The sequence below is a fragment of the Salvelinus alpinus genome, chromosome 5, assembly GCF_045679555.1.
Source record: "Salvelinus alpinus chromosome 5, SLU_Salpinus.1, whole genome shotgun sequence".
In the NCBI taxonomy this organism is placed as follows: Eukaryota; Metazoa; Chordata; class Actinopteri; order Salmoniformes; family Salmonidae; genus Salvelinus; species Salvelinus alpinus.
In genome coordinates this window covers 53,361,241-53,383,525 of record NC_092090.1, presented here as the reverse complement: position 1 = coordinate 53,383,525, position 22,285 = coordinate 53,361,241, and the positions used below count along the sequence as shown (strand labels likewise).

Below are 22,285 nucleotides of genomic sequence, written 5' to 3'. Positions count from 1 at the left end.
ATGACCTGGCCTCCACAATCCCCAGACCTCAACCCAATTGAGATGGTTTGGGATGAGTTGGACCTCAAAGTGAAGGAAAAGCAGCCAACAAGTGCTCAGCATATGTGGGAACTCATTCAAGACTGTTGGAAAAGCATTCCTCATGAAGCTGGTTGAGAGAATGCCAAGAGTGTGAAAAGCTGTCATCAAGGCAAAGGGTGGCTACTTTCAAGAATATAAAATACATTTTGATTTGTTTAACACTTAACTGGTACTGTATTTCAGACCCCAATAGAATTGTGCAAACCAGGTGTGAAAAGCTCTTAGAGACTTACCCAGAAAGATTGTACAATCCAGGTGTTTAAAGCTCTTAGAGACTTACCAAGAAAGACTCAGAGCTGTAATCACCCGCCACAGGTGCTTCTACAAAGTATTGACTCAGGGGTATGAATACCTACAGTACCAGTCAAAAGTTTGGACACACCTCCTTATTCAAGTTTTTCTTTATTTTTACTATTTTCTACATTGTAGACTAATAGTGAAGACATCAAAACTATGAAACAACAAACTAGCTAGCTAACAGTACACTTTAACTTGAAATGAAAATGACTTTCTGTTAATATTAGAAACGTGTAATATTTGAAAATGTAGCTAGCTAGACTATCTTACCCGTGCTCTGAAATCAGAGTAGATAGCCATAGTGAATGTACCAGATACATCTATCAACATTTGTCACAGCGACATTCTATCGAAATGGATACTTGCATAGTGGAGTCTTTTGTGAAGACATGTAGCTAGCTAGCTAGCTAAACAATGAACCATAATCCCAACTCATGATGTTACTACCCTGCATGAATCTGCAGGTAGCTAACCAACCAGGTTCGATGTTAGCTAACTAACATTAGGCTATAACTAGCAAAGCAAATGGCTCTGAGATACAAATAATAAGATCATACACGTAATGTTAGCTAGCGAGCCAGCTAACGTTAGCCTGCTACCTATTAATACACTTTAACTTGAAATGAAAATGACTTTCTGTCAAAATTAGAAATGTGTAATATCTGAAAATGTATCTAGCTAGACTATCTTACCCGTATACATCATGGATGGATGCTTCTGTCACACCCTGATCGGTTTCACCTGTCTTTGTGCTTGTCTCCACCCTCCTCCCAGGTGTCACCCATCTTCCCTATTATCCCCTGTGCATTATACCTGTGTTCTCTGTTTGTCTGTTGCCAGTTTGTCTTGTCTTGTCAGGTCTTACCATTGTGCTTTCCCGTCTTCCTGTTTTCTCAAGTTTCTGTTTTCTAGTTTCCCCGGTTCTGACCATTCTGCATGCCCTGACCCCGAGCCTGCCTGCCGTTCTGTACCTTACTGACTCTGCCCTGGATTACGGACCTCTGCCTGCCCTTGACCTGTCTTTTGCCTGCCCCCTGTTTGGGTCAATAAACATCTGTGACTCTAGCTGTCTGCATCTGGGTCTTATCCTGAGTTCTGTCACAGATGCCATGGTTGCCCTTAGTTTGAAGATGTAATCCGGAGACAGGTGTTTTCTCCATCTTCTTAGCTATCATACTCAAAATTCATAATTCATAATACTCATAATTCCACTGATTTCAAAACTCGGTCCTCCAGAAAGTGGAGAGCAACACTATATACGCAATATATATTTTTAAAAGTTGCGTTAGACAGGATTACCTACACATACTGACCAGCTAAAATAGACAGAAGTGTGCTATATGTCAAACCAATCCGAACTCATCTCTCGGCATATCCAGCCCACTCATTAACTCAGCTCAATCATGGAAGGTTGCTGTTATTTCTGTGGCTAAACATACTAGGCTCGTGATTGAACAATTTTAATTGTATTTACAGATGGCATACAAGTTTGCTATTAAGGCACATGAAAGTTCACATGTTCCAGAAGTCATTTCTGCCAAAAAACACATTTAGAATTCTAATTGGCTCTCCTGTGAAGTAGTGACCCGCGACATATGCCTAGTTTCCTGAAACGAGTCACATATGCTAAGCACTTTTTGGCAGCTTTTCCTTTACTCTGCGGTCCAACTCATCCCAAACCATCTCAATTGGGTTGAGGTCAGGTGATTGTGGAGGACAGGTCATCTACTGCAGCACTCCATCACTCTCCTTCTTGGTCAAATAGCCCTTACACAGCCTAGAGGTGTGTTGGGTCATTGTCCTGTTGAAAAAAAATATATTGTCCCAGATGGGATGGCGTATCACTGCAGAATGATGTGGTAGCCATGCTGGTTAAGTGTGCCTTGAATTCTAAATAAATCACTGAAGGTGTCACCAGCAAAGTTTCTTTGTAGCAATTCCAAATCAAAAAATCAAATCAAATCAAATTGTATTGGTCACATACACATATTTAAGCAGATGTTATTGCGGGGTGTAGCGTAATGCTTGTAAATTCGACCATGAAGGCCTGATTCATGCAGTCGCCTCTGAACAGTTGATGTTGAGATGTGTCTGTTACTTGAACTCTGTGAAGCAATTATTTGGGCTGCAATTTCTGAGGCTGGTAACTCTAATGAACCTATCCTCTGCAGCAGAGGTAACTCTGAGTCTTCCTTTCCTGTGGCAGGCCTCATAAGAGCCAGTATCATCATAGCGCTTGATGGTTTTTGCGACTGCACTTGAAGAAACTTTCAAAGTTCTTGAAATTTTCTGGATTGACTGACCTTCATGTCTTAAAGTAGTGATGGACTGTCAATTCTCTTTGCTTATTTGAGCTGTTCTTGCCATAATATGGACTTGGTATTTTACCAAATAGGGCTACCCTCTGTATGTCAACCCTACCTTGTCACAACACAACTGATTGGCTCAAACGCAATAAGAAGGAAAGAAATCCCACAATTAACTTTTAACAAGGCACACCTGTTAATTGAAATGCATTCAAGGTGACTACCTCATGAAGTTGGTTGAGAGAATACAGAGTGTGCAAAGCTGTCATCAAGGCAAAGGGTGGCTACTTTGAAGAATCTCAAATATAAAATATATTTTGATTTGTTTAACACTTTTTTGGTTACTACATGATTCCATATGTGTTATTTCATAGTTCTGATGTCTTCACTATTATTCCATAATTTAGAAAATAGTAAAAATAAAGAAAAACCCTTGAATGAGTAGGTGTGTTCAAACTTTTGACTGGTATTGTATATATTTTTTGGTTAAACAGGTGGGGCTCAAAACAGGTGAACAGACCCACCCTGAATGACGGGTCGCCACTGTATGTAATGCTTTCAAAACGAATAATAATTTATAAAACTGCATATCTAAAGCTCTGGATTGTCCTAGGAGTGAGGTTAAACGGTAGGCATGTTCTCTGCTATCCACTTTATGTTTTAATTATTCATTTGGGTATAGGGGAGAGTCACTTGTTTTTTTTCAAGCGTTTAGGGAGGGTTGGCTAAAAATATATTTCACTGAAAGGAGGGCCATACATTTTAATTTCAGAGAGATCCGATTTTCTCCAGATATCCCTCATTATAAATCTCTGTGCTCCCCGTACTGTACCATCTTTTGTCATCCTATTTAGCTAGGCTAGCATGCCTAAGCATGCTGCAGAGTTGTCTGACAAAATTATTTGACTAGTTCTTCAAAGTAGATAAGGCGCAATAGACTATGGTCATTGTAGTTAATTACCAAGTTTCTGCATTATACATAACTATAAAACGTTGGCGAGCATCCACACTAGAGGAAAGCTTATCGTTCAACAGTAGCCAACACTTGTCAATCAACTAATCAAAGCGTCCTACTGCACGCTAATAGGCCTATTATTAAGATGGTAACACAGACCATTCAGTTCTTCAGGGTGTGTTCATTGTCATAGTGACAACTGCAAATAATACTTCAATGTAGGCTACATGTAGCCTAATCAAAAATATAATATAGAAACTTGTATTTAAATTAAATGTCGATAGGCTATTCAACAACAAACGCTGTTTAGCCTGCGCATCTTTTACATCATGTCATTGCTTGCCTCATTGCTCAAGTTGCTTGCAAGTGATTTCCATTTTTCTAATAGATGTCAATTAGTTTGATATTTTTTTTCACTGTGCTCATCACTGTCTTTTCCTGTGCAACCATTTAATACATCAGTGCAACAATGTTATCGTCACTGGCGGCCAGTGATGCTGTCACGCCCTGACCTTAGAGATCCTTTTTATGTCTTGTCGTGAGTTGGGGTGGGCATTCTATGTTTTGTTCTATGTTTTCTATTTCTGTGTGTTTGGCCGGGTGTGGTTCTCAATCAGAGGCAGCTGTCTATCGTTGTCTCTGATTGAGAACCATACTTAGGTAGCCTTTTCCCACCTGTGTTTTGTGGGTAGTTGTTTTCTGTTTTGTGTCTGCACCAGACAGAACTGTTTCGGTCGTTCTCTTTGTTGTATTTGTTGTTCAGTTTTATGAATAAATCATGAACACTTACCATGCTGCGCTTTGGTCCACTTCTTCATGCAACGATGGCCTTTACAGATGCACTCTCTCCCTAACTTTCCCAACAGTTAATTTGGCTTAAATGCCTATTTTACATTCAGCAATTAGCAAGAGCAAACCTATTAGGCCTCTTATATAAAAAATGTGTCTCCTATAGATTTTGTAGCCTATAGTTTTTCCTGGGATTTCAGGAAAACAAGCTAAAAATTCGCTAAATATTAGGCCACTCATTAGCTAAATATTACGGGCTATAAACATTTACCTGAAAGTGCAAGAAAAGTTTGATTATGAAATGGCAGATCTGTGCGTTCCTCTGCTCTGCAGCAGTCGGGCACAGCAAAGCTCCGCTATTTTTATTTATTATTACGATCACCTTTAGCTGTGACGATTGCAGCAGCTACTCTTCCTTGGGTCCAAACAAAACATGAAACATTACATAATTAATAGACAAGAACAGATTAAGGACAGAACTACATATATGTAAAACGTCACACATAGCTGGTGGGGTATGTGTGTGTGTCAGTGGTGTGTGTACTGTGACCATGGAAACAATTTTGAATTTAACACATTTGCTTCTTATATTAAAACAAAACTGAAGCAGTCAGTCGCCTTTACTTTTAGCCAATAGAGACTGGCATGCATAGTATTGATATTAGCCCTCTGATTACAGTGAAGAGCAAGACAACCACTTAAGCATCCTTTTTGAATGCGTCATGCTGAAATAATTGCAAAAAATCAAATCAAATTGTATTTGTCATATGCGCCTAATACAACTGTAGACTTTACCATGAAATGCTTGCTTATGAGCCATTCTCTACAATGCAGTTTAAAATAAGAATACAAATAAAATAGTAACACGAGGAATAAAATAACATACACAAGAATGGAGCCTTACACAGGGAGTAGCTACCATCCTTTGCCTGATTATCCAACCATTTGGAACAGTTTTTGGTCTATTCTCGACAGTTTACAAGGTCCAGAAATTTACATGAGCAGATATTTTGATCACACCATAGCACGCGCTCTCTCTCTCCTCCAATCCAGGGGTGTATTCATTACGGAAACCGTTTACCGTTCCCAACCAACCGGAAGCAAACAGAACAAAACGATAGTTTATATTGGACAAATTCAGGTAGGTCCCGCCCCATTTGCTTCTGTTTAAGAAATGTTTTGCAGAAGAGTCGGCGTAATGAATACGCCCCAGTTCTTTTGGCTTCTGTATTTTATACTGCATTTAGACGAGGGACGCAAAAACCGTCATACCAGTCAGCATAGCGGGACAAGAAAGCAATAAGTATTTTGACAGCAAAAGCAAGCAAGCATGACTGTATACGTTGCTATGGTGACCACATGACTACTGCGTTAAGATGCCACGAAGTAAACGATAAAACCGAATTTCGTTGTTTTCAGTGAGAGAACGACGGCAAATGACATTCAGCGCTACAAATAGACGGGACTTTCCGCCAAGTTAAAATATTTCAAATGTGGCCGTCTGCTGTAGCAATGTTTTCTACTGGATGTTGATTTGCACTATTTGTTTACTGAAATCACCATGGTAACGTTACGCACACCTCGTGCTGGCTTGCATTTGCCTCACTGTCTTTCTTGCTTTCTTGGCCCGCAATGCCGACTAGTATGACGGTTTTTGCGTCCCTCGTCTAATGCAGCATAAGGCAAATGCAAAAATGCTAATATCTTAACTATGGTGGCCAGTCTCCTCTACCGTGGCAGCTGACGGTTTAGAAATATGCTAGAGTTTCCGACTATGAATTCAGAGTTGGATGAACGTTCAAAATGTTTTTCACAGTCGGTGTTCGTTTGTTTCTCGAGTTCTTAGTTGTCTTGAACGCTCGGAACTCAGAGATTTCAGATTTCCGAGTTTTGAAAGCAGAATTTCTGCTAGCTCCCTACATCGTCACTACAAGCACTATTTTATTCACCAGATACTCCAGATACACGCCGTGTTCTGGATACGCCAAGCACAAAGAGGGACTGATCGAACAGCCAATAGAAAGTAAAAAGCGCAATGCCCACCCAGCCGGGCTAAACGAGGAGAATGAGAGAGAGAGAAAACGGGTCTACACGAAAGTTACACATATAGTCAAATTAAATATGTAAATTCCCAAATGCTGACATTTCATCGATAACAAATTACACTCGGGCTCCCGAGTGGTTCAGTGTTCTAAGGCACTGCATCTCAGTGCTAGAGGTGTCACTACAGACCCTGGTTTGAGTCCAATAGGGAGGTGCACAATTGGCCCAACGTTGTTAGGGTTTGGCTGGGGTAGCCCATCATTGTAAATAAGAATTAGTTCTTAACTGACTTGCCTAGAAAAATACATTTAAAAAAATGAGCCTCCCCTGGATTAAATTTTAAAAATATTAAACTCTCCCCCTAAGTGACATTTTAAAACCATGACCGGCCCCCATTTTCCTCTGGGTAATAATTGCGTACATTTCAACCGGTCTGTAAATGCCTCCTCCAAGCCTAGCTATCTGGCTACTGTAGCTATTATTATTAAATCACAATAGATTTGTTTCCATGAAGCAGCTGCCTGTAGCTAGCTGCTGAGCCAGCTAGCTAAAAATGTATCTATGGGCTGTATGGTATTATGGTGAGTGAATTAAATTGTTTCTTTGTCATCTTGTTAGCTAGTTATCTAGCTGTGGCCATCTAGCTAGTATCAACAAGTGCTTTTTACAACAATAGCAACATTAGCGGAGAAATTGCTATTTATTCTAGACCATAAAACAAGACACGGACATGCATTGCCAAACAACACTACTGCCACCTTCTGGTTTATTTTAACAAGGCTGAGTGGCTGAAGACTTCAAGGTCTTTGCTGTGTGAACACGAAACACACCAATCCACAAATGTGAATCGCTTTCCACAAATGCAATTCACTATCCACAAACAAAACACTTTTTGATTTGTATTTGTAAATCCATATATTGCATTAGAATTTTATATAACTGCAGATATGCAGGTCATTTCCAAGGGCCTTGAGTAAAATGACTGCCATAAAGACAAAAAGTTCTCACGTGTAGAAAGGGATTTAGGCAGGCAAGAAAATGGCCTTGCCGAAATCCTCCCCCCCTTCTAATTTCCTTAATTTTGTGGCTAGTCAAATACTTTCTGTGGCACACAGTACTGGTCAACATGAGCTACCAAAATGATTCTGAAGTGTGCCAGGCCTTGCTGTAAGGTTCTGCTTTTCTTTGTGTTCTTGAACGTAGCCCTGTTTCTTTGTGTTCTGGAATGTAGCCATGTCTTTAATTTTTGTTCACTGATTTCACCTGAGTCCGTTTCCCACCTGGTCTCATCAGCTCCCTATTTAGTTCAGTTCTTTCTGTTTGTATGGTTGTGAGGTATTTTTTTTATGACTGCCTACCTGTGTTTGACCAGTGCCTACCTGTGACCAGGATTCCTGCCTTCTGTGAAGGCTTAATATATGGAATGCCGTTTTGGTCTTAAAGCACGTGGTCAAAACACAATATTTTTAATGCTGCGTGTGTAAAGTAAGCAGGTGCTGGCGCTAAATTAACGTGTGCACGCGTCAAATAAGCATGCGCGAAATAAACGGCTGCAAGCGGTCCCGCTCACGTCAAATTAACGCCTACAGCTGCTAAATATACACCTACACATGCTAACTTAACGCATTCTTTAATATGCTAATTTTACCAGCCAATTTCCCTAGCTCCTCCTTTCATTAAATCGGCGTACAGTCAGTTTGATGCAACAACTCCACAATTGAAGATGGCGAGAAGGAACTTCCATATCAGCTGCAAACAGACCCTAAATGGCTGCACTCGGCTTCTGCTCTCCGATAATCCTGGACTTGATGCCCTTCAGTGCACATTAACATTTACATTACATTTAAGTCATTTAGCAGACGCTCTTATCCAGAGCGACTTACAAATTGGTGCATTCACCTTATGATATCCAGTGGAACAACCACTTTACAATAGTGCATCTAACTCTTTTAAGGGGGGGGGGGTTAGAAGGATTACTTTATCCTATCCTAGGTATTCCTTAAAGAGGTGGGGTTTCAGGTGTCTCCGGAAGGTGGTGATTGACTCCGCTGACCTGGCGTCGTGAGGGAGTTTGTTCCACCATTGGGGTGCCAGAGCAGCGAACAGTTTTGACTGGGCTGAGCGGGAACTGTACTTCCTCAGAGGTAGGGAGGCGAGCAGGCCAGAGGTGGATGAACGCAGTGCCCTTGTTTGGGTGTAGGGCCTGATCAGAGCCTGAAGGTACGGAGGTGCCGTTCCCCTCACAGCTCCGTAGGCAAGCACCATGGTCTTGTAGCGGATGCGAGCTTCAACTGGAAGCCAGTGGAGAGAGCGGAGGAGCGGGGTGACGTGAGAGAACTTGGGAAAGTTGAACACCAGACGGGCTGCGGCGTTCTGGATGAGTTGTAGGGGTTTAATGGCACAGGCAGGGAGCCCAGCCAACAGCGAGTTGCAGTAATCCAGACGGGAGATGACAAGTGCCTGGATTAGGACCTGCGCCGCTTCCTGCGTGAGGCAGGGTCGTACTCTGCGAATGTTGTAGAGCATGAACCTACAGGAACGGGTCACCGCCTTGATGTTAGTTGAGAACGACAGGGTGTTGTCCAGGATCACGCCAAGGTTCTTAGCACTCTGGGAGGAGGACACAATGGAGTTGTCAACCGTGATGGCGAGATCATGGAACGGGCAGTCATTACAAAATATATATATATTCTACATATACTAGTTAAATATGAAATACTCCCTTGGCCTAATCAGACTTACAATATTAGCGACACATAGGCCTAAGTTACTTGCACTGCTCATATTTTTACAGCCCTGCTAGTTACATAAAGGTGACTTATTATCGAATAGTACTGACGTCAAACATGTTTTTGAATTAACAAGGTTGATTATTTTTTAAATACTATTATTACTTAATCATAAAGTTGATTTGCTAGCTAACACAGAGGATGTATCTGTGTATGGCTATGCAACTATGTTGGAGGCTCAGACACTGAGACAGCAGTGCAAGTAACTTAGGCCTATGTGTCGCTAATATTGTAAGTCTGATTAGGCCAAGGGAGTATTTCATATTTAACTAGTATATGTAGAATATATATATATTTTGTAATGAATGCTGGTATGTAAATGGCTGGATTGCTAAATGAGTTACTAGTTTGCTTGATAACGTTCCTTAGCCGCCCACCCCGGCCATAGCCACAGTGAACGGCGCCGGCTTTTCATATTTTTACAGCCCTGCTAGTTACATAAAGGTGACTTATTATCGAATAGTACTGACGTCAAACATGTTTTTGAATTTTTAGGCAAAACAACAACTGAAGGTCTAAAACTTCAGGCAGGCTACCTAGCCTTAGCTGCGCTAGCTCGCGATTAGCATGAAAACATTTGCAACGCTCACTTGACCTAGGACAACCCTATAAAAACGTTGCTAATATCTACAACATATCAGCTTTCCAACAACACAGATATTACTTTTGAATACCCTTTGAAATATGAATATTTCATGTAAGCCTATGATGTAGAAATGAACAACTTCAGACATAAACCAGGAACGTTAACATTAGGACTATGGCACTGTTTGAACAGGAATTCCATGGTCTCTATTTTAAAAAAACTGTCTTGCAGAATGGAAACCATGCAGAGGAGCCTTGAGTGGGCTAGGGGGAGGCTGATAAATGTTGGGTGTGGTTGGGTTTACATTTTTTATTTAAATTTGTTCACTCTTTGCTCTCCTGCTGCCCATTCTATTCGTTATTGGTCAACATTTCTATTTGTCTTGGCTTTAAAATCCAATATTATAAAAATGTTAATTGGCCACAATTTGTGAAAGTTACTATAATTTAAGTGTTTTTGGAATGAGATGGGTGGGCTGTGTCATAATACATTTAAGTACCCTGAACACAGTGTATTATTGTTACAGCCAGTTCCAGGGCTTCTCGGACTTGGAGAGGAACTAGGGTGCACCTTGTTATGCCATCACTTAAGAGCAACTGAGGTTTCTGATGTCCTGTGCTTTCAGTGTGTCTCAGATGGCAGATATTCTACATGTCCTGATCGACAGTCAAACGTTGTCTAAGGTCAGTTTGCTTGGGAGTAATGCTATAAACTACAGACTTTTGATGCATGGTTTCCAGTTTCTTACCAATCAAACAATTTAGTATGGCTACAATCAACAGGACTTTAAAATGATTATGATATGTATTACCTCATCCCTGTCCATTGTTACTTTGTTTCCCAGACACTTCAATTTGTTACATGCACCAACCATTATATTCTGACATGTCAGACTTGGCGGCTGGGAACGACAAACGTGGAGCGGAGGCTGTTCGATCACAATTAAGGGCTCTGGGTGCAGAGACTCAGATTGAGGGACAGCATGCTTCGTGTTAACCCGAGGGCGGCTGCCCTTAGAGCCATGTCGCAGAGGCTGCATAGAAGGTCATACCGTGTTGCTGGACCAAACTCGTTATGGCACCTTCATGGAAACCACAAACTGATAAGGTAGATGTATCTTTGTGATACACAATTATCTATATCACTGGTGAGAAGTTGTACATTTGTTACGCACGCCTCTAAGAAGAGGGAACGCAACACCCTGCTACAACAACTCCCCGTGAAGTGAAAGAGGTATGGGACTGTAGGTGCGAGTAAGGATGACAAAAGGCAGAGAAGTTACCGTTTACTAGGAATTTATTCCTTCACATGGTAATATGGGGGAAAGGGACTGGATGGAACCAAAGCAAGGAAAGTAAATATCAAAGCCCCCTCTCCTACCTTACCTGCCTACCCACTACTTACCACCACCTGGTGCGCTAACCAAAATACAGGGGGTGGTCCACCCAGGTCTTACCTAGTGTGCCTAGACAGTGAATATACTACGGGTATATGTATTCCCGCGGGCCTCTTGCCTAAGCACTCCCTAGGTGCCTTCCCCCCTGGAAACAAATGAACCAGAATATTAAATAATTTCAAACAAACTGAGAAACACAGGACATTAAATAAGCTCTATCTGACTGAGCAATAAACTAACACAGAACATACCAAAGCTGTGCCCAGCAACAACTAATACAGTAAATAACCCACAGCCATCAGCCTCCTCTCTCAGCAATCATCTCTCTCCTGAACAACAGAACACTGGCTTTTATATAGCTTCAGAAGGAGTCTAATCGGATACAGCTGTAACTTGATGAGGGGGCGGGGTCAGCTCCAATTAGCCATGGAGTCGACCAATCAGCTGCTTGGGGGATTTCAGGAAGCCACCCTGAAACACACACATAACAAACACAACACAGAAACTGGGGAACGTAACAACATTGTAACATCTCAAATTGTTCATCAACAACTAACAGTTCAGTAAGCAATGGCCCTTGATACCATATGTCACTCATGTGGATAATAATTGTTTTATTGTGTTTCTGATACATGAAATTAACAAACATGCTTATATTGAGGACATACGGAGGCAAAAACAGTTGGAGCAAAGTATTTGTGCCAAAGTGTGAACAACAGGAGAGTCTGTCCTCTTGACTCATCAATATAAACGTGGTTATTTTTCCTAATTGAAGTAGATATTGTAATCACACATCTTCCGCTGCAGGAAACAAACAGAACAAGAGAACAAACCCTTGTTGTAGCCTTTAGAGGGCTAACGGAAGTACTTATAGTTGTGATCAGCGGGAGACTGTTCATTAACATTGTTCCACATTTTGGATGTTAATGTAATATTTGGTCTGCTGCTTTGTTATATACTGGAGGAACCTGATGCGGTAAAGGAGGATGGTGATGTTTGTATATTTAATGTGTCTTCAGCTTTTGTATCAACCAGTGCTGTATTTTCTGATTTAGGTGGAGGATAGTCATACATGGTGGCATTGATGGGTACAGCCGTCTCGTTGTTTCTCCGTGCTTCCAGCAGCAATCGCAGCAGTACTGTAATGGATTGCTTCGTGAATGCTGTCTCCAGATATGGCGTTCCCTCCAGAGTTAGGACGGACCATGGAGGAGAAAACGACACTGTCTGCTTGTTGAATGTAATACATATTGAAAATATTATTTAAAAAAATAGAGCTACATGCATCCTTAAAATGTCTTCTTGACCTACACATTGATTACATTCTATAGTGAGTGATGCATGCGGCTACATTTTTTTCTGTAAATCATTTTTAGAACGCAATCACATTGTTTGCCAGCTTTAGTGCTTTCTCCATGTTTTTGAAATGTATAAGCCTTTAAATGACATTTAACTGACTACTTCTACAAACAAGGCTACACTTGTGACAGCACCTATTCCTGTGCCCCCCCCCCCCCCCCCATCACCTATACCACTTCCTGTGGCCTCCCCTCCACCATTCCCTGAGGCTTATTGTCCACCTTCCCCACACTCTTCTGTTGATTTTGAGGACAATGAGCAAGTAATCCCTGTAAATAATTCAATGTCTTGTTATTACAGATGAATTGTGGGAAGTATCTGAGCTTTGCTATTCTGAATGTCTTTTTTTTAGTGGTGACCTCCAAGCACTGCTAAAGAGTTAATGAGATGCCAACCAAGTTAACGTGATGATTGTGCAATGAGAGGCTTTAAGAGAGCCCGCTTTAGTCCGGAGGAAAAAATAGACATGGTTTTTAGGGATGCTGACAGAAAAGGGGCCGCTGAGGGTGGTCCCTCAAGAGAATTTCTCCGGCTGCTAATGAGTGCCATCCATTCCTCTGCAATATTTGAGGGACCTGCTTGGCAAAAATGTCTTTCTTGCAACTCTCAAGGTGAGTTACACTTTTACACCAACAAAGACACATTTGTTTATGGCAATATACACTGCTCAAAAAAATAAAGGGAACACTAAAATAACACATCCTAGATCTGAATGAATGAAATATTCTTATTAAATACTTTTTTCCTTACATAGTTGAATGTGCTGACAACAAAATCACACAAAAATGATCAATGGAAATCAAATTTATCAACCCATGGAGGTCTGGATTTGGAGTCACGCTCAAAATTAAAGTGGAAAACCACACTACAGGCTGATCCAACTTTGATGTAATGTCCTTAAAACAAGTCAAAATGAGGCTCAGTAGTGTGTGTGGCCTCCACGTGCCTGTATGACCTCCCTACAACGCCTGGGCATGCTCCTGCTGAGGTGGCGGATGGTCTCCTGAGGGATCTCCTCCCAGGCCTGGACTAAAGCATCCGCCAACTCCTGGACAGTCTGTGGTGCAACGTGGCGTTGGTGGATGGAGCGAGACATGATGTCCCAGATGTGCTCAATTGGATTCAGGTCTGGGGAACGGGCGGGCCAGTCCATAGCATCAATGCCTTCCTCTTGCAGGAACTGCTGACACACTCCAGCCACATGAGGTCTAGCATTGTCTTGCATTAGGAGGAACCCAGGGCCAACCGCACCAGCATATGGTCTCACAAGGGGTCTGAGGATCTCATCTCGGTACCTAATGGCAGTTAGGCTACCTCTGCCGAGCACATGGAGGGCTGTGCGGCCCCCCAAAGAAATGCCACCCCACACCATGACTGACCCACCTCCAAACCGGTCATGCTGGAGGATGTTGCAGGCAGCAGAATGTTCTCCACGGCGTCTCCAGACTCTGTCACGTCTGTCACGTGCTCAGTGTGAACCTGCTTTCATCTGTGAAGAGCACAGGGCGCCAGTGGCGAATTTGCCAATCTTGGTGTTCTCTGGCAAATGCCAAACGTCCTGCACGGTGTTGGGCTGTAAGCACAACCCCCACCTGTGGACGTCGGGCCCTCATACCACCCTCATGGAGTCTGTTTCTGACCGTTTGAGCAGACACATGCACATTTGTGGCCTGCTGGAGGTCATTTTGCAGGGCTCTGGCAGTGCTCCTCCTTGCACAAAGGCGGAGGTAGCGGTCCTGCTGCTGGGTTGTTGCCCTCCTACGGCCTCCTCCACGTCTCCTGATGTACTGGCCTGTCTCCTGGTAGCGCCTCCATGCTCTGGACACTACGCTGACAGACACAGCAAACCTTCTTGCCACAGCTCGCATTGATGTGCCATCCTGGATGAGCTGCACTACCTGAGCCACTTGTGTGGGTTGTAGACTCCGTCTCATGCTACCACTAGAGTGAAAGCACCGCCAGCATTCAAAAGTGACCAAAACATCAGCCAGGAAGCATAGGAACTGAGAAGTGGTCTGTGGTCACCACCTGCAGAACCACTCCTTTATTGGGGGTGTCTTGCTAATTGCCTATAATTTCCACCTTTTGTCTATTCCATTTGCACAACAGCATGTGAAATTTATTGTCAATCAGTGTTGCTTCCTAAGTGGACAGTTTGATTTCACAGAAGTGTGATTGACTTGGAGTTACATTGTGTTGTTTAAGTGTTCCCTTTTATTTTTTTGAGCAGTGTATGACTTGAGTAAGACATTTGATTTTTGTATGTAATGTGTCCTTTATTTACGGTTTGTCTTCTGTGTGATAGCACTCTATGATGGCGTATACAAGCAGGTGGGCCGCATGATTGCTGTCTGTCTGGTACATGGGGTGTAGAGCAACATTTTTTCAGGGGCTATACAGGCAAGTGTGTGGCCTACAACCTCCTGTGCCAGAACTGAAAGAAATTGCGGAATATGACTTCAGAGAGAAGTTGGAGAAGGTAAGTAACTATACTGTGATGGATGTTATGTTACTGTTAATTTTCACTAAGTTTGGGAAAAAATTGTTATTGGTTCATTAATACTTTTCCACATGGATTTGGTTTCCTTTTGTTGGCAGTCAATCTTTTTTAAGGGTTGTGATAATCAGTTTATTGTTTTGCTAATTTGTCCCAAAACACTGTTCAATAAACAATCTAAGATCCAGTTAGCACAAACTGTTGACGAGGCACAGGAAAGCGGTCATGTTGGGTCCAGTGCAATACATTCGTACATTAGAGTGGGATGCCCTGGTGGAGTCAGCCACAAATTTTTACTTAGAAAGCAGGATACGGGATGCTCTTGAGCAGTGAGTTTCCATATATCTAATTAATCTCAAGTTCAGTTAAATTCTTCAGGGCAAATTCATTGACTTTTTTTTACTTTATAGATTCAAAGAGGGTCTGAAGTGTCTAGGTCTCCTGCCTTACATGAATAGACACTCAAGCCTCTTCAGAGAGGTTTTCATCTATGCTGAGAAACCTCTTTTGGCCAAAGACATAGCTTCTCTCTTCAAAGCAGAGTGCTCCCCACCTGGTACCAATCAAAGAGCAATAGAGAGACGAGTCATATGTTTCTGGAGGGACTGGCTTCTGGAGGTGGAAGGTTAGATGCAAAACCATGATCATTGAAGTAACACGGCCCACATCAATAAAATATCACCTCATCACACATTTTATAGCCTTATTCTTCCATGGGCCCCCTAAGAATTTAATAGATAAATGAAATCCCAAACTACTTTCACTTAGAGTATTGTGTTCTCCAATAAGTGTTACTTATGGACTTTAATGTCCCCCCCCTTTCCTTTTTTCAGAGGGGAACACATACCCTTTAACCATGGAGAAGGTTTTCATTTTCACTTCGGGGGCTTCAGCATTCCTAGGCTGGTATTGCCAGTGGAGCCACAGCTACAGTTCTCTCTGCTACCGCACGGCAAGCGTTACCGTAGCGCCAAGTCTAGGTCCAAGAGGCTTCTAATCAGATTCTATCCCCAAGCCATAAGACTACTGAACATCTAATCAAATGGCTGCCCAGACTATTTGCTGCTACTCTATCTATGCATTGTCACTTTAATATCTCTACCTACATGTATATATTAACTCGACTAACTGGTGCCCCCGCACATTCTCTGTACCGGTATCCCCTGTATATAGCCTCGCTATTGTTATTTTACTGATGCTCTTTAATGATTTTCTTTTCTGTAGTTTTTTTTAAAACTGCATTGTTGGTTAAGCATTTCACTGTAAGGTCTACTATACCTGTTGTGTTTGGCACATGTGACAAATACGATTTAATTTAAGGGGAATTATCCAAAATGTTTATTGCATGACTACCTAGTAAGTCAGGAATACAGCAGCCAATGTTAATTGGTGATATGTCACAAAATAATTGATATTATGAAAGTTTCATACAAGATTGTCCATCAGCAAAAAAAAGTTGTGTAGTGAAAGTTTAAAAAAACATTACAACCTTCCAGAATCAAATGGACACAGTAATACATAATGCAGCTTTAATATTTAAATAAATGTATGATTTCATAGAGTAGGTAAACTGAGCATGATGCAAAGTAGTTAAGTCATGTATGTCAAGGGACTATGTTACAATATGTGCAATGTTACCATAAATAAATCTTACAGTAAATATGGACATTTTGTTTACATGTGTTATGGAAATAAAAGCAGACACTGTAGTTGGTACATAGGTCGTGGTGCAGCAAGTTTGAGGGTAGTGGAGAAGCACAAGTGGGACTTTGAGTGAAGTAACTGAGGGCAGAAAAGGATATCAGGGTGCCCATGAACTTGAAGCTGCTGATCATCTCCATGTCGATGTACAGTAGATGAGAGAATGGTCAAGTATCACCATCTACTATGTTTTGCTTAAGCTAAGACTGTTGTCCTATCACCATTATGTCAGGTCCCACAGCTCCTTCATTTACTCATGATCAGGTGTACCATGGTAGTGTCGGGTCCATTCTGGGGATACACATTCTTGTGATAATGTAAAAAATCTAATTTGTTACTACAGGATTTACACTCAGAGCCCTGAGTCTGCTAACCAGTTTGTGGGTCAGGATGGGGATGAAAGCAGAGCTATAAAAGAAAATGCACGCTGACGTATGTAAAATTGACATTTGTTGGGACAATAGGCAAACTGGAGTTGTTACATTTTTGCTACTATGTGCTACACGATATCTATTGTTCCAGTTTCTTAAATCGATATTGACTGGGCTGCAGTGGAGATGGTATATGCTTCGATATCATGGGGACCTAACTTCTAATGTCCTTTCCTGGTACACCTACACAGACACTGCAGTCAAAAATGCCAACCAGCGGCTCTTTGTCCTACGGTGGCTGAAGACATTTTGCCTGATGTCAAACATTAACGAGAGTTTCGGATTGAAGTGTCTGGAAAAAATGTAAACAGAACCATAAGAGCAGATTACTTTTTTTGTCATCTTTACTGGCAGTTTAAAAATGTCTAATTGTAGTCCCTTTCAATTGATTCATTAACTCCAAGAACCATAGATTGTTTGTAGTTCATAACATTAACACAACTGACATGTTGATTGACTGTAAATTGGGATACATGTTTTAATAACATTGGATATTTGATTGTGCTTAATGTTGCATACCTTGTCGTGTTGTGCATGCTAACCAGGTGAGAATCACCAGAATTAATTGATACTTAAAGCAGCAGAGAAGACCTGATTCTTCATCAGCCTTGCCCACTCCAAGCTCCTCTTCATGGTTCCCTTCTGCAAGACACAATTGTGTGAAAATTAAGCGGAAGGAATGGGAACCCTATTCCTTTGAAGCAGTACTGGGTATATGCCTGAAGTTATTTTACCCTAATAAGCTTCGATGGAATATAAATATTCAAAAAACGAAGTGAACGTGCACATTAAAGTCTACTCTGTTCGAAAGCTGACATGTAGATGTTAGCGAGGGTTTTACAAGGTTGTCACTAGCCAAATTTGCTTTATGTGAGCTTTACAGTGTCTTCATGCTAATCGCGAGCTAGCGTGGCTACCACTAGCTTTGAACTGACAGCCAGTCAGGCTGAAGAAGTTGCCTACCTTTTAGCTGTTGTTTTGCTTAAATATAAGGTTTTGGGCTAAAAACGTAGCTCAAAAACATGTCCTGCTTCAGTACTAGCCAATAAGTCACATTTAGGTAGCTTGTCTTCCTTTTAGTCAATGATAAAGCAAAATAAAGACAATAGTCCAAAAATCGAGAACTACCAGGATGTTGAGCATCTCCGTTGTCTAATCTATGTATGCCTGGCCCTGCATTCAAGCAACAATCTTGCTAGTATGTAATTTGCCTTGATAGTATTAACATAGTCCAATGTGTTTCCGTGGCTGTTATAGTTGACATGTTTTTTTCAGCAGGGCTTTTAATAAAACACATGACGGTTCCGTTCACTGCCGCTAGCAGTATGGCCAGGCAGTTTGAGGCTAACTATAATGATATAATATGGCTGGGGTTCGAGACTACCGATGTTAGCTAAATTAGCTAGCAAATATCTGATTTAGCTTATGCTAAGCACTGCTGATCCTGGTGCTAGATTAATGTTTGCTGCATTTTATAGCCAGTGATGAGAAACAGATCCTTCCACTGTAAACTAGCTGATAAACTTTATAATTCAGTAACAACAATTTTCAAAGACAAAACTGTTACCATGTAAAGGTTCATACTCTGCTTGCAATGCAGTGGAAAAGGAAGTTCCTTCAACTGTGAAATCTGGTTGAAAGGAGGAGTTAGGGAAATTGGCTAGTAAAATTAGCATATTAAAGAACGAGTTAAATGGGTGTGTAGGTGTATATTTAGCAGCTGTAGGTGTTAATTTGACGTGTGCAGGACCGTTTAGTTAGCACATGTTGGACTGCCTGCAAGCACATTTGCATGCGCTTATTTGATGCCTGCACTTGTTTACTTTACACACGTAGCATTAAAAAGATAGAGTATTGACCACGTGCTTTAAGACTCAAACGGAGTGTGAATCTACACCTTTTTCTCCCCGAGTATTCAATACACTTGCAGTCCCAAGATAGAAGGGGGGGAATTTCGGCAGGCAAGAAGATGGCCTTGCCACCCCCCCTCTAATTTCCTTAATTTTGTGGCCAGAGTCAAATACTTTCTGTGGCACATTTCAGAGTCAAATACTTTCTATATAACAAACTTCACGTCAGGATAGGCAACCGAAATGAATAATGTGTGTTATATTAAACAGAGGGAGTAAAATTTAGGCAAGCAATAAACATTTCAGAACAACTACTAGTCGAATAAGACATGGGAGAGATGATGAATTTTGGCAAAGAGATGTATTTATAGACTAATACACTTGAAACAAATAGAGGGGGGGGGGGGGGTTCGGCACAACACCTGATCACTGGTTGCTGTGGAAAAAGAGGTCAAAGGTGGTGTGTGTAACCAGTGTGAAATGCTAGCTAGTAAGCGGTGCGCTTCAATCGTGATTTCACTCGCTCTGAGACCTTGAAGTACTTTCCCTGGCTCTGCAATGGCCGTGGCTTTTGTGGAGCGATGGGTAACAATGCTTCGAGGGTGACTGTTGTCGATGTCTGCAGAGGGTTCCTGGTTCTAAACCTAGGTTGGGGCGAGGAGAGGGACAGCAGTAATACTGTTACAAAGTCTGATCCCATATCCTACACCTCCACTCTACCTTTTGCATGCCTATCCTGGGGAAACGGTTAGAGGCCTCTGGAATACTTGTCTCCTTACTGCTCATTGTCTGTGCAACATGAGACAGCGGATGGATTATAATCACTTTGACATATCCTTCACATTTAGTGATGCTATCACATTGGCCAGCTAATTCAACTATGTGCAAACCTTTATGGCAGTCATTTTACTTAAGGCCCTTGGAAATGACCTGCATATCTGCAGTTATAAAAAAAATTCTAATGCAATATATTGATTTACAAATCAGAAGGTGTTTGTTTGGATAGTGAATTGCATTTGTGGATTGGTGATTTACATTTGTGAATACATTTAGCATAATATTGATCCCATAGCCGACACTGGCAGGTAAACGTTTGACAAGCCAACCGGTGTGTCTGAGCCTTAAGATTTAGCAGAGAGGATATTTTCCCTTATTGTAAGATAAGATCAGGGATGCTATCAGTCTCCAGTGTAAGATAATAGCGATTCAGAACATGTGCTGGTCAGATTCAGCTTCTGGTGAGGTTACCAATATGTTCTACAGAGAAAACCTAACTGTTATGTGTTGACTGGCAGATATGTTCAGGATAGGTGTTGGCCAAACATGTAGCTCCTTATTGCTTGCTAGTGAGCAGGTTTTTCAACCCCAGATTTCATTTATGACAACCCTGCTATGTCCCCTGAGACTCCAGCATGGTGCCTGACTGTGCCCCTCCACCACGGCCGGTCATCACCTCTGGTGAGAGGAACAACAGCTTGTTTTAAATGAGAAAGGCTCCCTCATTGTGTCAGATGGCTCTTCCCCAGGGCAAAGTCCTCTGCTCTTTGGCATGTCACATGGTTTAAGCCTGTCCAAGCACGATATTCATTGGCTGAAGCCGGGTGCTCAATCTATATTATCTTGTATGCCACATCTCACCTCCATTGGCTCAACAAACTCATTGCCATACCAATGCCATATAATAAAACCCATTGCTTCAACCTTGACCCAGCTCCAACAATATTGCACCACCCATAATAATAGAAACTGACAGCCATGCCTATAATGTAGTTGACTCATTGTGGGATTGATTATATTTAGGTATATATTTAAGTATTGCCTTTGAGATACATATTATAAATCATAACGATGTACTTAGAATAACGTTAACATACCTCACATCACTATATGACTATAACTGAGCTCTTGTAGTGTTTTAATCCCATAGCTATGTGTGTCATTATAATCATATTTACACTAACATACTCCTGGAAGGGACTCACAGCAGGATGCAGCCCTCTCTGTGGACTTTCCCCCACCCTCCTACACCCTCCACTATCCTGGGATAAATGTGCATTCAAAATGGCACCCTATTCCCTACATAGCGCACTACTTTTGACCAGGTTCTATAGGGCTCTAGTCAAAAGTAGTGCACTATTTAGGGTATCGGGTGTCATTTGGGACGTAAACCAACTGTTATTGACAGTCAGCAACTTCAAAGAAATGTTCCTGTTCTGGACAGAAAAGCAAAGTCACTCGATGGAATGCAGAGTGAATCCAAGAGGTTAAGAAGAATCCCATGCACACTCACCCACGTAAAGTAATGACATTTCACAGTACAGTAGTGTGTGGTAATTGGATATGGTTTTCAAGTCCTCCTAAGGGGCATGTCATGTTTTGTCGTATCTCTATTCGGTGTAAGAATACAGTGCATTCTTGGCATTTCTGTGGGATCTTATTGTTAGCCACCATGGGACATACAGTACTTAATCTGGGCATGCATGATCAAATTATAATAGCTTGCAAGTATTATCTGACTAATAAACACACATTGATATCATAATATTCAATAAGATCCCATTTTCATTCCAGGCTCGATGCATCTTTCATGAGAACATCCTTTGGGATTACTGGATTGGCTTCTTTGTTACCCTCTGCAGCAATGGGTGAAATTGTTGCACCATAGCACAGCATGGCCCATATCTTAGTCACACAGCATACATTCAATAGCAGTGCATCTCTGGCCATTTACCAGGATACCAAACACACTCTGAGTGTGTGTGCCTGCTGTTCTGACAGTGGTAAATGACTGCAGCAGGTTGGGGTGGAGGCTGTGCGGCAGGATGAATTAGGTGGGAGGGGGGGTGCACTTGGAAGGAACAGGGAGAATATGCCAAAAAATGTAAGCTTCTGTTTCCAGGGCAACAAGGATCTGCAGATCACAGTTCTGTAGGCTTGTCAGTTGTGCAGACAGAACCCAGAAATATGTCTAGTAGTGCACCACTAACATGAAACGGCATTCAGGTTTCACTCCGCTCTAGGAACAATTACGACAGGATCACTCCGTTTTGGAGCTTTGGTCCTTTATACACTGTATTCCTTTCATTATAATCATTATATACAAGTCATATTTTATCAGTAGACTCCATTTGAACTAAGATGGTCTTCATCTGTGGAAAATAGACTGCATGTACTGAATGATGCCACAAAAAAATATCAGGAATTT

General features: G+C 41.7%; 1 long non-coding RNA gene across 1 annotated transcript; it reads left to right on the top strand.

Annotated features, from left to right (window-relative positions):
- Positions 1 to 10,704: 10,704 nt before the first annotated feature.
- On the top strand, positions 10,705 to 16,764 carry LOC139576321 (uncharacterized). Its single transcript, XR_011675091.1, has 4 exons — positions 10,705 to 12,482; positions 12,954 to 13,212; positions 14,907 to 15,723; positions 15,932 to 16,764. It is a non-coding gene; the product is annotated as an uncharacterized lncRNA (long non-coding RNA).
- The last annotated feature ends 5,521 nt before the right edge of the window (positions 16,765 to 22,285 follow it).